Source organism: Lynx rufus, unplaced genomic scaffold (assembly GCF_022079265.1).
Source record: "Lynx rufus isolate CCGP_SWC_20201006 ecotype Redwood Valley unplaced genomic scaffold, mLynRuf1.p SCAF_12, whole genome shotgun sequence".
NCBI classification, from domain to species: Eukaryota; Metazoa; Chordata; class Mammalia; order Carnivora; family Felidae; genus Lynx; species Lynx rufus.
Window position 1 is genome coordinate 35221323 of NW_025814826.1, and position 12715 is coordinate 35234037.

The 12715-nt window shown below is 37.2% G+C and overlaps 1 long non-coding RNA gene across 1 annotated transcript; it reads left to right on the plus strand.

Annotated features, from left to right (window-relative positions):
* Nucleotides 1–305: 305 nt before the first annotated feature.
* LOC124507442 (uncharacterized) lies at nt 306–11874 on the plus strand. Its single transcript, XR_006961028.1, has 3 exons — nt 306–1094; nt 10569–10759; nt 11528–11874. It is a non-coding gene; the product is annotated as an uncharacterized LOC124507442 (long non-coding RNA).
* The last annotated feature ends 841 nt before the right edge of the window (nt 11875–12715 follow it).

Genomic DNA, 12715 nt, shown 5'->3' on the forward strand with positions numbered 1-12715 from the left:
TGTTAATAGTCATTTTTTTCTTGCATGCATCGTTTTAAAATGCCAATTTCTCTTAAGAAAGTCCTTGTTGTTAAGGTTAATTGGATTCATATTATTGAAAATTAGTTTGAGCTTAACTATTAATCTCAACTCCCAAGTACACATTCGTTTAACTTGGTGTGACATAATGGGAAATTTGCCAGAACTTCACCTGCATATAGAAGTATGGTATTTTTCTTTAGGGAAAGCATTATGCAATGATTTGAGTTGCAAACTGAACTAGACACTTTTTCTTTTCTTTTCTTTTTTTTTTTTTAAGTAAACCCTGCACTCCATGTGGGGCTTGAACTCACAACCCTGAGATCAAGAATCACACTCACCAAGCGAGCCAGCCAAGTGTCCTGCACTTTTTTCATTGAGCATCATTTTTACATAAAAGAGCAACCGACAAACTGGAGAGTCAGACTTGGGTAATCGGCAAATATTTTCCTGGAAATGAGCAAAGTGAGCTTTTCATTTCAAGAAAAACAACTAAAAGCGTTTGTTGGCAAAGATAAAATTAGAACTCTAAAGAGAAAATTAGGATTTTGGAAAACTTACATCTGCCTAGGCGAGCATGCCAGATTCTCAATGCTTAAAGACATTTTTGATGAGACCAGTGGTAATTTTTTTAAATGTGATTTTTGTGATATCATCTAATGAATTGTGCCAACATTTTGAAGATATGCATAACTCAGTGAAGCAATACTTTCTAAACAAAAGGTGCGTGATGTTACAAATGCATGCACAGATAAAATATCTATTCACAATGCAAGATAGACCAATAAATTTTAGTGCAACAAAGTATGAAAAGTTTATTCATAGAGTTTATTTATATGTAACTTTTAAGAAAACGCCAATTGTTAAGTTTTGGTGTGTTACTAAAGAAGAATATACACAATTATCCAAAAAGGCTACTAATGTACTCCTCTATTTTCTAGCTATGTGTCTGTGTGAAGCTGGATTTCCTACAAGCAGTTCAAACAAAAGAGCCTAACATGACAGATTAAATGTAGAAACAGACATAAGAATCAACTTGTCTTCTAGTTAGCCAGATATTAGAGATTTACAAAAATGTAAGTGCCACTTACTACATTTTTTGTTTTATAAAATATTATTTTCATAAAATTTGTCATGTTCACTTATTTACTATATTAAGTCCATTATCTTTAGATGAACTGATACATAAATACTTAATATTTTCTCAGTTGTAATTTCTAGTACAGTGAATAACAGTAGATATAACCCACATTAACAAAAGCTCTTTGGGGTCTTCAGTAACTTTTCTTGTTTGTTTCTATTTTTTTTTTTTTTATTTTTTAAAATTTACATCCAAATTAGCATATAGTGCAACAATGATTTCAGGAGTAGATTCCTTAGTGCCCCTTACCCATTTAGCCCATCCCCCCTCCCACAACCCCTCCTGTAACCCTCAGTTTGTTCTCCATATTTATGAGTCTCTTCTGTTTTGTCCCCCTCCCTGTTTTCATATTATTTTTCCTTCCTTTCCCTTATGTGCATCTGTTTTGTCTCTTAAAGTCCTCATATGAGTGAAGTCATAGGATTTTTGTCTTTCTCTGACTGACTAATTTCACTTAGCTTAATACCCTCCAGTTCCATCCACGTCGTTGCAAATGGCAAGATTTCATTCTTTTTGATTGCCAAGTAATACTCCATTGTTTACGTGTACCTCATTTTCTTTATCCATTCATCCATCGATGGACATTTGGGCTCTTTTCATACTTTGGCTATTGTTGAAAGTGCTGCTATAAACATGGGGTTGCATGTGTCCCTTCAAAACAGCACACCTGTATCCCGTGGATAAATGTCTAGTAGTGCAACTGCTGGGTCATAGGGTAGTTCTATTTTTAGTTTTTTGAGGAGCTTCCATACTGTTTTCCAGAGTGGCTGCACCAGCTTGCATTCCCACCAACAGTGCAAAAGAGATCCTCTTTCTCTGCATCCTCACCAACATCTGTTGTTGCCTGAGTTGTTTATGTTAGCCATTCTGACAGGTGTAAGGTGGTATCTCATTGTGGTTTTGATTTGTATTTTCCTGATGATGAGTGATGTTGAACATTTTTTCACGTGTTGGTTGGCCATCTGGATGTCTTCTTTAGAGAAGTGTCTATTCATGTCTTTTGCCCATTTCTTCACTGGATTACTTATTTTTTGGGTGTTGAGTTTGATAAATTCTTTATAGATTTTGGATACTAACCCTTTATCTGATATGTCATTTGCAAATATCTTCTCCCATTCGGTCGGTTGCCTTTTAGTTTTGCTGATTGTTTCCTTCACTGTGCAGAAGCTTTTTATTTTGATGAGGTCCCAGTAGTTCATTCTTGCTTTTGCTTCCCTTGCCTCCAGAGATGTGTTGAGTAAGAAGTTGCTGTGGCCAAGATCAAAGAGGTTTTTGCCTGCTTTCTCCTCGAGGATTTTTATGGCTTCCTGTCTTATATTGAGGTCTTTCATCCATTTTGAGTTTATTTTTGTGTATGGTGTAAGAAAGTGGTCCAGGTTCATTCTTCTGCATGTCACTGTCCATTTTTCCCCAGCACCACTTGCTGAAGAGACTGTCTTTATTCCATTGGATATTCTTTCCTGCTTTGTCAAAGATTAGTTGGCTGTACGTTTGTGGGTCCATTTCTGGGTTCTCTATTCTGTTCCATTGATCTGAGCGTCTGTTCTTGTGCCAGAACCATACTGTCTTGATGATTACAGCTTTGTAGTATAGCTTGAAGTCTGGGATTGTGATGCCTTCTGCTTTGGTTTTCTTTTTCAAGATTGCTTTGGCTATTTGGGGTCTTTTCTTGTTCCATACAAATTTTAGGATTATTTGTTCTAGCTCTGTGAAGAATGATGGTGTTACTGTGATAGGGATTGCATTGAATATGTAGATTGCTTTGGGTAGTATTGACATTTTAACAGTATTTCTTCTTCCTATCCAGGAGCATGGAATCTTTTTCCATTTATTTGTGTCTTCTTCCTTTTCTTTCATAAGCTTTATATAGTTTTCAGCTTATAGAATTTTCACCTCTTTGGTTAGATTTATTCCTAGGTATTTTACGGTTTTTGGTGCAACTGTAACTGGGATCAATTCCTTGATTTCTCCTTCTGTTGCTTCATTGTTGGTGTATAGGAATGCAACCAATTTCTGTGTATTGATTTTATATCCTGCAACTTTGCTGAATTCATGAATCAACTCTAGTAGTGTTTTGGTGGAATCTTTTGGGTTTTCCACATAGAGTATCATGTCATCTCCGAAGAGTGAAAGTTTGACCTCCTCCTGGCCAATTTGGATGCCTTTTATTTCTTTGTGTTGTCTGATTGTAGGGGCTAAGACTTCCAATACTATGTTGAATAACAGTTGTGAGAGTAGACATCCCTGTCTTGTTCCTGACCTTAGGGGGAAAGCTCTCAGTGTTTCCCCATTGAGGATGATATTCGCATTGGGTCATTCATATATGACTTTTATGATCTCGAGGTATGCTCCTTCTATCCCTACTTTCTTGAGGGTTTTTATCAAGAAAGGATGCTGTATTTTGTCAAATGCTTTCTCTGCATCTATTGAGAGGATCATATGGTTCTTGTCCTTTCTTTTATTGATGTGATGAATCACGTTAATTGTTTTGCGGATATCGAACCAGCCCTGTATCCCAGGTATAAATCCCGCTTGGTTGTGGTGAATAATTTTTTTAATGTATTGTTGGATCTGGTTGGCTAATATCTTGTTAAGGATTTTTGCATCCATGTTCATCAGGGAAATTGGTCTATAATTCTTTTTAGTGGGGTCTCTGTCTGCTTTTGGAATCAAGGTAATGCTGGCTTCATAGAAAGAATTTGGAAGTTTTCCTTCCATTTCTATTTTTTGGAACAGAGAATAGGTGTTTCAAGAGAAACAAGAGAATAGGTTTCAAGAGAATAGGTGTTAACTCTTCCTTAAATGTTTGGTAGAATTCCCCTGGAAAGCCATCTGGCTCTGGACTCTTGTTTTTTGGCAGATTTTTGATTACTAATTCGATTTCCTTACTGGTTATGGGTCTGTTCAAATTTTCTATTTCTTCCTGTTTCAGTTTTGGTAGTGTATATGTTTCTAGGAATATGTCCATTTCTTCCAGAGTACCCATTTTATTGGCATATAATTGCTCATAATATTCTCTTATTATTGTTTTTATTTCTGTTGTGTTGGTTGTGATCTCTCCTCTTTCATTCTTGATTTTATTTATTTGGGTCCTTTCCTTTTTCTTTTTGATCAAACTGGCTAGTGGTTTATCAATTTTGTTAATTCTTTCAAAGAGCCAGCTTCTGGTTTCATCGATCTGTTCTGCTGGTTTTGTTTTTTTTGTTTTTTTTTTTTGTTTTTTTTTTTGGTTTTGATAGCATTGATTTCTGCTCTAATCTTTATTATTTCCTGTCTTCTAGGTTTTGGGTTTTATTTGCTGTTCTTTTTCCAGCTCCTTGAGGCATAAGGTTAGGCTGTGTATCTGAGATCTTTCTTCCTTCTTTAGGAAGGCCTGGATTGTTATATCCTTTCCTCTTATGACCACCTTTTCTGCATCCCAGAGGTTTTGGGTTGTGGTGTTATCTTTTTCATTGATTTCCATATACTTTTTAATTTCCTCTTTAACTGCTTGGTTGGCCCATTCATTCTTTAGTAGGATGTTCTTCAGTCTCCAAGTATTTGTTTCCTTTCCAAATTTTTTCTTGTGGTTGATTTCGAGTTTCATAGAATTGTGGTCTGAAAATATGCACGGTATGATCTCGATCTTTTTGTACTTACTTAGGGCTGATTTGTGTCCCAGTATATGGTCTGTTCTGGAGAACGTTCCATGTGCACTGGAGAAGAATGTATATTGTGCTGCTTTAGGATGAAATGTTCTGAATGTATCTGTTAAGTCCATCTGGTCCAGTGTGTCATTCAAAGCCATTGTTTCCTTGATGATTTTTTGATTAGATGATCTGTCCATTGCTGTGAGTGGGGTGTTGAAGTCTTCTACTATTATGGTATTACTACTGATGAGTTTCTTTATGTTTGTGATTAATTGATGTATATATTTGGGTGCTCTCACGTTTGGTGCATAATGTTTATAATTGTTAGGTCTTCTTGGTGGATAGACCCCTTGATTATGATATAATGCCCTTCTGCATCTCTTGACACAGTCTTTATTTTAAAGTGTAGATTGTCTGATATAAGTATGGCTACTCCGCTTTCTTTTGTTGACCATTAGCATGATAGATGGTTCTCCATCCCCTTATTTTCAATCTGAAGGTGTCTTTAGGTCTAAAGTGGGTCTCTTGTAAACAGCATATAGATGGATCTTGTTTTTTTATCCATTCCATTACCCTATGTCTTTTGATTGGAGCATTGAGTCCACTGACGTTTAGAGTGAGTACTGAAAGATATGAATTTATTGCCATTATGATGCTTGTAGAGTTGGAGTTTCTGGTGGTGTTCTCTGGTCCTTTCTAATCTTTTTTGCTTTTGATATATGTGTATATATATATATATATATATATTTAATATATTTATTTATTTATATTAAATATATATATATATATATATATTTTTCATCTTTTCTCCCCTCAGAGAGTCCCCCTTAAAATTTCTTGCAGGGCTGGTTTAGTGGTCACAAACTCCTTTAATTTTAGTTTGGGAAACTTTTTATCTCTCCTTCTATTTTGAATGACAGCCTTGCTGGACAAATAATTCTTGGATGCATATTTTTCTGATTCAGCACACTGAATATATCCTGCCACTCCCTTCTGGCCTGCCAAGTTTCTGTGGATAGGTCTGTTGCAAACCTGATCTGTCTTCCCTTGTATGTTAGGGACTTTTTTTCCCTTGCTGCTTTCATGATTGTCTCCTTGCCTGAGTATTTTGTGAATTTGACTATGAAATGCCTTGTTGATGGTCGGTTTTTGTTGAATTTAATGGGGGTCTTCTGTGCTTCCTGGATTTTGATGTCTGGGTCTTTCCCCAGGTTAAGAAAGTTTTCCACTATGATTTGCTCACATAACCCTTCTACCTCTATTTCTCTCTTTTCCTCTTTTGGGACCCCTAAGATTCTGATGTTGTTCCTTTTTAATGAGTCACTGATTTCTCTAATTCTTAAATTGTGCTCTTTTGCCTTAATCTCCCTCTTTTTTTCTGCTTCATTATTCTCTGTAAGTTTGTCCTCTATATTGCTAATTCTCTGTTCTGCCTCGTCCATCCTTGCCGCCGCTCCATCCATCCATGATTGTAGCTCAATTATAGCATTTTTAATTTCATTCTGGCTATTTTTTACTTCTTTTATCTCTGCAGAAAGGGATTCTAATCTATTTTTGACTCCAGCTAGTATTCTTATTATCGTGATTCTAAATTCTGGTTCAGACATCTTGCTTGTATCTGTGTTGGTTAAATCCCTGGCTGTCATTTCTTCGTGCTCCTTCTTTTGGGGTGAATTCCTTCATTTTGTCATTTTGAAGGGAGAACAGGAATTAATGTTGTAGAAAAATTGAAATTAAAAAAAATTACAATTAAAAAAATATTAAAATTAAAAGTTAAACACACACACACACACACACGTAAACACAAATCGGATAGATGATGCTAGATCCTAGGTGTGTTTTGGTCTGGGTGTTGAAAGTGGTTTGACAGATTAGAGAAAAAAAAAAGGGGGGGAAGGGGGAAGGAAAAAAAAAAGGAAATCGCTTGAGAATTTGAAAAAATGAATACACTGAAGTAGACTAAAATGAGATGATGGAGGTAAAATAGAATTTGAAAAAATATTCACAGAAGTAAAGAATATAGTAGAAAAAATTAAAGAAAAATATTTTTATTAAAAATTAAAAATAAAAATGAATTTTTTCTTTTTCTGTGTTCAAGAAAAAGAAAAGAAATGAAAAAGAGAAAAAAGAGAAAAAAGAAAAAAGAAAAGGAATAAAGGAAATCATTTGAAAATTTGAAAAAGTGAACACACTGTAGTAGACTAAAATAAAATGATGGAAGTAAAATAGAATTTGAAAAAATTTACATAAAAGCAAAACATATAGTGAAAAAATTAAATAAAAATATTTTTAAGGGAAATTGAAGGTAAAAATGAAGTTTTTCTCTTCCTGCATTCAAGAAAAAGAAAAGAAATGAAAAAGAAAAAAGGCGATTGTTTGAAAATTTGAAAAGGTGAATACACTTACGTAGACTAAAATAAAATGATGGAAGTGAAATAGGATTTGAAAAAATTTACACAAATTAAAAAATATATTAATAAAAATTAAAGAAAAATATTTTTAATAAAATGGAAAATAAAAATGAATTTTTTCTCTTTCTGTATTTAAGAAAAAGAAAAGAATTATAAAAAAGAAAAAAGAACAAAAAAGAAAGAAAATTGAATTAATGAACCTGCTAACAGATTGAAGTAGGACTGAAATTGCTTCGTTTTCCCCTAGAAGTCAGTCTATGTAGCTCTTTATAGTCCATAAATTAAGCGGGCAGTGAGACTTGTGTTCTTGAAGAGCGAAGTTGGCCCAGTTGGGCAGGGCTCAGTGTAACAGCTCCGCTCTCCACTAGATGGCGCTGCTAGCCTATTGGGGCGGATTGTTGCGGGGCTTGTAGGTGCGTATGCGCATGTGCGGGGTTGGTGTGAATGGCGCCAGCCAGCTACCCAGTCTGTTCTCCCACATCAGCAATTGCGCACCTGTCCACCTTCAGCTTTTGTCCACTCCCTGCTTTCTCATCTCTGTGACCAGGCCCCAGGCAGTAGCCCTCTCCCGAATTTTGTCTGAGATGTGGCTGTTTTCCCTGGCCCCTTACTTCTGAAGGACTGCGGCTTTGACCGGTTCCTCGCCTCTGCGAGTGGGTCTCACAGAGCAATGACCGAATGAGCAATGGCTGAATGTCGGCTGCACCCAGGAACGCTTGCTGGACCGCACTGCTGCCGGTGCCCCAAGACTGCGGCCAGGTGCTAGCCCGCCCCAGAGACAGTGTCATAGCTGCGTTTCAGGGATTATTGAAATCACAACACACATCCGGCACCAGGCTTCACCCTTAAAGGACCTTGTTCCAGCACCAGCGAATGTGGCCGCCTTTTGGGCTGGGACCAGGTGGCTTCAACAGTCTCTACCAAATGTCCTTCCAGGAGTGAGTGGAACCGCTTTTCCCCGTGAGGCCCAAGAACCTCCCAGACCCCACTCTGCTCCTGGGGGATTCACCCTTCCCACCAGAGCACCGACAGGTATCGAGCTGTGGAGTTGCAGCCTTTGTGCTCCCCTTGTTTAGTCTTAATGGAATTTAAACCCTTTCCTTTCTCCTTTCTCCCTTTTTAGTTTAGTCCCTGCGGCTGTTTCCAATTTTTCACTTTCTCTCCAGCTGCTTTTGGGGAGGGGTGCTTTTCCCGTATTCTCCCTCCCTCCCCAGTCTCCGTCCTCTCTCCACCCGCAAAAGTGTTTCCCTACCTTTTGCGGCTTCTGGCTGCCCAAATTCACCTCTCCGCGCGCATACCTGCTGAATTCTGTGGTTCAACCTGTGCAGATTGTTGTGTTAATCCTCCAATCAGTTTTCTAGGTGTGTAGGATGGTTTAGTGTTGGTCTGGCTGTATTTTATGGATGCGAGACACAGAAAACTTCCATGCTGTTCCGCCATCTTGGCTCCTCCCTCCTTGAAATAATCATTTCTTTCCTCTGTTTCCCCTTTCTTTGCCTGCTTCCCCAGGGCAGCTCACTGGCTCTACGCTGCCCCGTCTCAGCAGAGGTCTGTGACTCGGAAGGAGAGCAGGTGCTGCCTGTGACGCTTCCCTTCCTAGCTTTTGTTTCCAAATCCTTCAGTAACTTTCAAGAGTAAAGGGTTCTGAGACCAAAAGGACTAAGAGTGTTTCCCGCGGACCCTGTCATGATTCAGTGTCCCACCCTTCATTCTTCTCAGCAGAGATCTGCTATCAAAGAGTTGTGATAGAAAAAAAACATTTTTTTTAAATAAATAAATAAATAAATAAATAAATAAATAAGTTGTGATCAGGTCTAGTGAACAGTAATTACGTTCTATTAATACTGTAATAGAACTAGATGCGGACATGCATCCATATTACCCAGATGTAAGAAGGTAAATTCTGGTCACATAGTCTCACATTATTTGCATAGGATTAACCACTCTAGTTCAGGTCCTTCTAGATTTACTATTCACTTTGCAACATCAAATCTAAGGTCAAGCAATTTGCACTAATTCCTATTTAGGTGCCAAAGGAACAATATAATTTCCTCTCAGTTTGGGGTAACTCCTTGAATTCAAGTCCAAACTACTTGTTGTAGATGCTCTGAAGTCCTGGCCTGTAGTTCCCTGGTTTGTGCCAACAGAAATTTCTCACCCCCTTTTGCTCTTAGCAGATTGCCACTTCTCCTGCTCTAAGCACTCAGTTTTAAAAAATTTCTTCCCAGTCTTTTGTCTTCTTATTGTGTATTACAGAATGGTTCTGACCATGAACTCCAGGTTTCTTTGCCATATCCTTTCCCAGTCTCATCTTTTACTTTTATCGACCTTCCCTTTCCCTTGATCCCTCCTCTCCTACCTTAGAGAGTTACTGGCCTTCCAGTTCTTGCTTCTTCTCTGGGAAAAAGAGCAATAATCTATCTTGGCAGATTAGTTACAATTCGGCTTTCTTGCTAGGTCAGTGCAGAAGGGTGTGGCCAGATGGCTCCTTCCTAAGGAGTGTCCTAAGTTGATATACCTTAATAAGTTCTCCAGGTATAGAGCCAAGTCCTCATCTCTGCAAGGTTAGAAGCTTACTTTGTCACTGCAATGAATTCCTTTTTTAAATGCAGACTCATAAGTGAGGCCACAAGTTTGATACAGAAAACACAAAAGTCAAGTTATTAATTTATAAATAGTAGCATGCATCTGATATCATCTGGAATGCTCAGATCAGCATGACCATGCATTCAAAGAATATTTACTGAGTTCCACTAGGAAGGTAACCGTGCATAGGAAACCAAATCAGAAGTTTTCTCAGTGAGTATGGAATTCAGGACAAAGAAGACAAATAGAAGAAGTAAATGTTTTACATCAGTAGACCTGGAATAATTTAAAATATCCAGCTCACTAGAAGGGGTGATTTTCAAAGTGAGACCATAATAATAGAATTTTGTTGGCTGTACTCCCAGCATTATTTCCAAAATATGGATAATTTTGCCAGAAGAACTAAAATACTTGATCTGTTGGTTAATGTTTTCTCAACATTGGATCATATTTGGATAAACTCTATTATTATGTACCTCTATGGTTTTCATTTTCTATTGTTTTGTGACAAATCAACCTCTTCCCTAGTTAGCACATCCTTTCTTTTAACATGTCAACATTCACTAAGTAAGAGTTTCAGATCTGAGGGACATTTACCGTTTAAGGATAGTCTTTAAATGTCTGTTCTTATCCAATAATGTACAGATTATAAAGCCCAGTTCTTAGAGCTATTTATCTGATGTATAGAATTTTAAACTTACTTTTCTTATTCTCAAGTTTTTATTGGGAAAGTCTCTAAATCTCCCCAAGGATTGATAATGGAATTATTTAAATTACTTGCAGAATGGATAAAAAAGAATACAAAGAAAATGAGACAGCATACCTAAAATAATGCCTTTTCTGCTGAGTGTATAAACTCTTCACACCAGTTGGCTTGGAGATCCCACCTTTGTAGAGGAAACCTTGAAGAGGAAAGGAAGGATGGGTACAGTCAACAGTGTTGACTTCACTTCCAGCCAAATGCCGGTGCAGAGGTGAATAGCTCAGCCAGCTTTATGTTACACGACCTAGAGGGAGGCCACAGGCTCACGGAAAATGGGATGCTGTGGATTCATGAGATACTGTAAAGAGTAAATAATGTGTGCACACCGAAGGCAGTAGGTACAATGTATGCGTATGAGGAGAGGGGAATACAGAAGGATGTCAGTAATACATGTGATGTTTGCTGTGTTCCTTTTACCCATAGAGTTGTTAAAGGATAGAGTTAAAAATAAAAAAGGGTCACCTTGCGTAATCTTAAAAAATAATAATAACATAGTCTGTTTCTTTGTTTCATCTTGTTTATTTTCATGGGAATTTTCTTTTAGGGAAACTTATCTTTTGATAAAGGAGATACAGTGTTTTTTCAGCCAGCTGGGATGAAAAGCAAAAGAATAAAGTCAGGGATACAGATGGCAGGCATTGGCTGTGATAAAGATGAGTCAGACTGATCACAAATCCATGACCAAGTAGAGGTCTTGCAGTTATAAAAACTTTTGAAGACAATTTTCAGGGTTGTTATATAATGAAAATCTTGGAGACCCATGAAACTCCTGGAGCCCTGATCCCAAGGGGTCTCTCGAATATCATTAACCTAACAGTGTCCTTTTCTCTGGGCATAGGGACTATTCTGTGTTGGGTTTCTTCACGTGTCACTCAGACATCCTGAGATCAAGTAATGAAACAACAATTCCTAAACCCACATCTGTTTGCTCCTATTATTTGCTGTGTAGTTGATATACTTTCTGTGTTTTTCCCTTTAGAAATTGGAGCCTAGACAAACACAAGCTTGAAGTGCTCCTTCCTTGAACAATGGAAGGTACTGTTGTGCTTTGCAGCTACACAGAGGCATACTTGAAGCTGAGTTTGCTCACTCATCACAGGAGTTTGAAATCTGAGCTCCAATTATTCCTTTACTTAAAGGAGTCTATTAAGAAAACACAAAGCCAGATCTGGCTTTCTAACCAATATTAAGGAAGAAAGGAAACAGAGAGCTCTATTTTTTTTCTTTATTATGAGGATACACTTCATTCCTATCCAAGCAAAAACTCCTTGTCATATATAATGAAAATGCATCTTTGTTAAAAAGCAGTAAGATTGAGAATGTTATGAGGGCATATTCCATTCAAATATTTTTAATAAAGGAACTATCTCAAATACATCTATTAATGGTGGATGTTCAACAACAGATTGATTCTCTAATTAGTCTCTATAATTTATTAATGTTTATTGTAAATGTGTCAACTTATAACCAGGTCAGATACTATCTTTTAAATGGCTTGGCAAAATTTAATCACATGCTATTGCTCTGTAATAACTTCATTTAGGTTAGCTTACATGTGAATATTCAACTAAGTCATAAGTTCTTCTCTGTCACCTTCCTTTACTCTTCTTTAATCTTGGCATGGAATCAGAGAGAAATACTAAGTACTCAATTATGAGTTTAGTTATTTACTAGACATAAATACACTGGATACACCCACCTACACATAGGTACATACACATATAGATATATACACACACTCACACCTATAATACACACCCACAACTATACATATATGTATGTGTATGTACATTTCTATCTCTTCACTTTTCTTTTTTTTCTTTTCTTTTTTTTTAACTCTTCACTTTTTTTTTTTTAGCCTTTTTATTCATTTTTTGAGAGACAGAGAGAGACAGATCGTGAGCAGGGGAGGGACACAGAAAGAGGGAAACAGAATCCGAAGCAGCCTCTAGGTTCTGAGCTGTCAGCATAGGGTCTCACGTGGGACTTGAACCCATGAACCGTGAGATCATGACATGAGCTCAAGTTGGCCACTTAACCGACTGAGCCACCCAGGTGTCCCCTCTTCACTTCTGAGACAAATCTCCTGTTTCTTTTGTCCTCTCCAGGTGTTTTTTTTTTTTTTTCTAGTTTGTTCTCTCTTTATTTCACTCTTTTCTGGGTGATT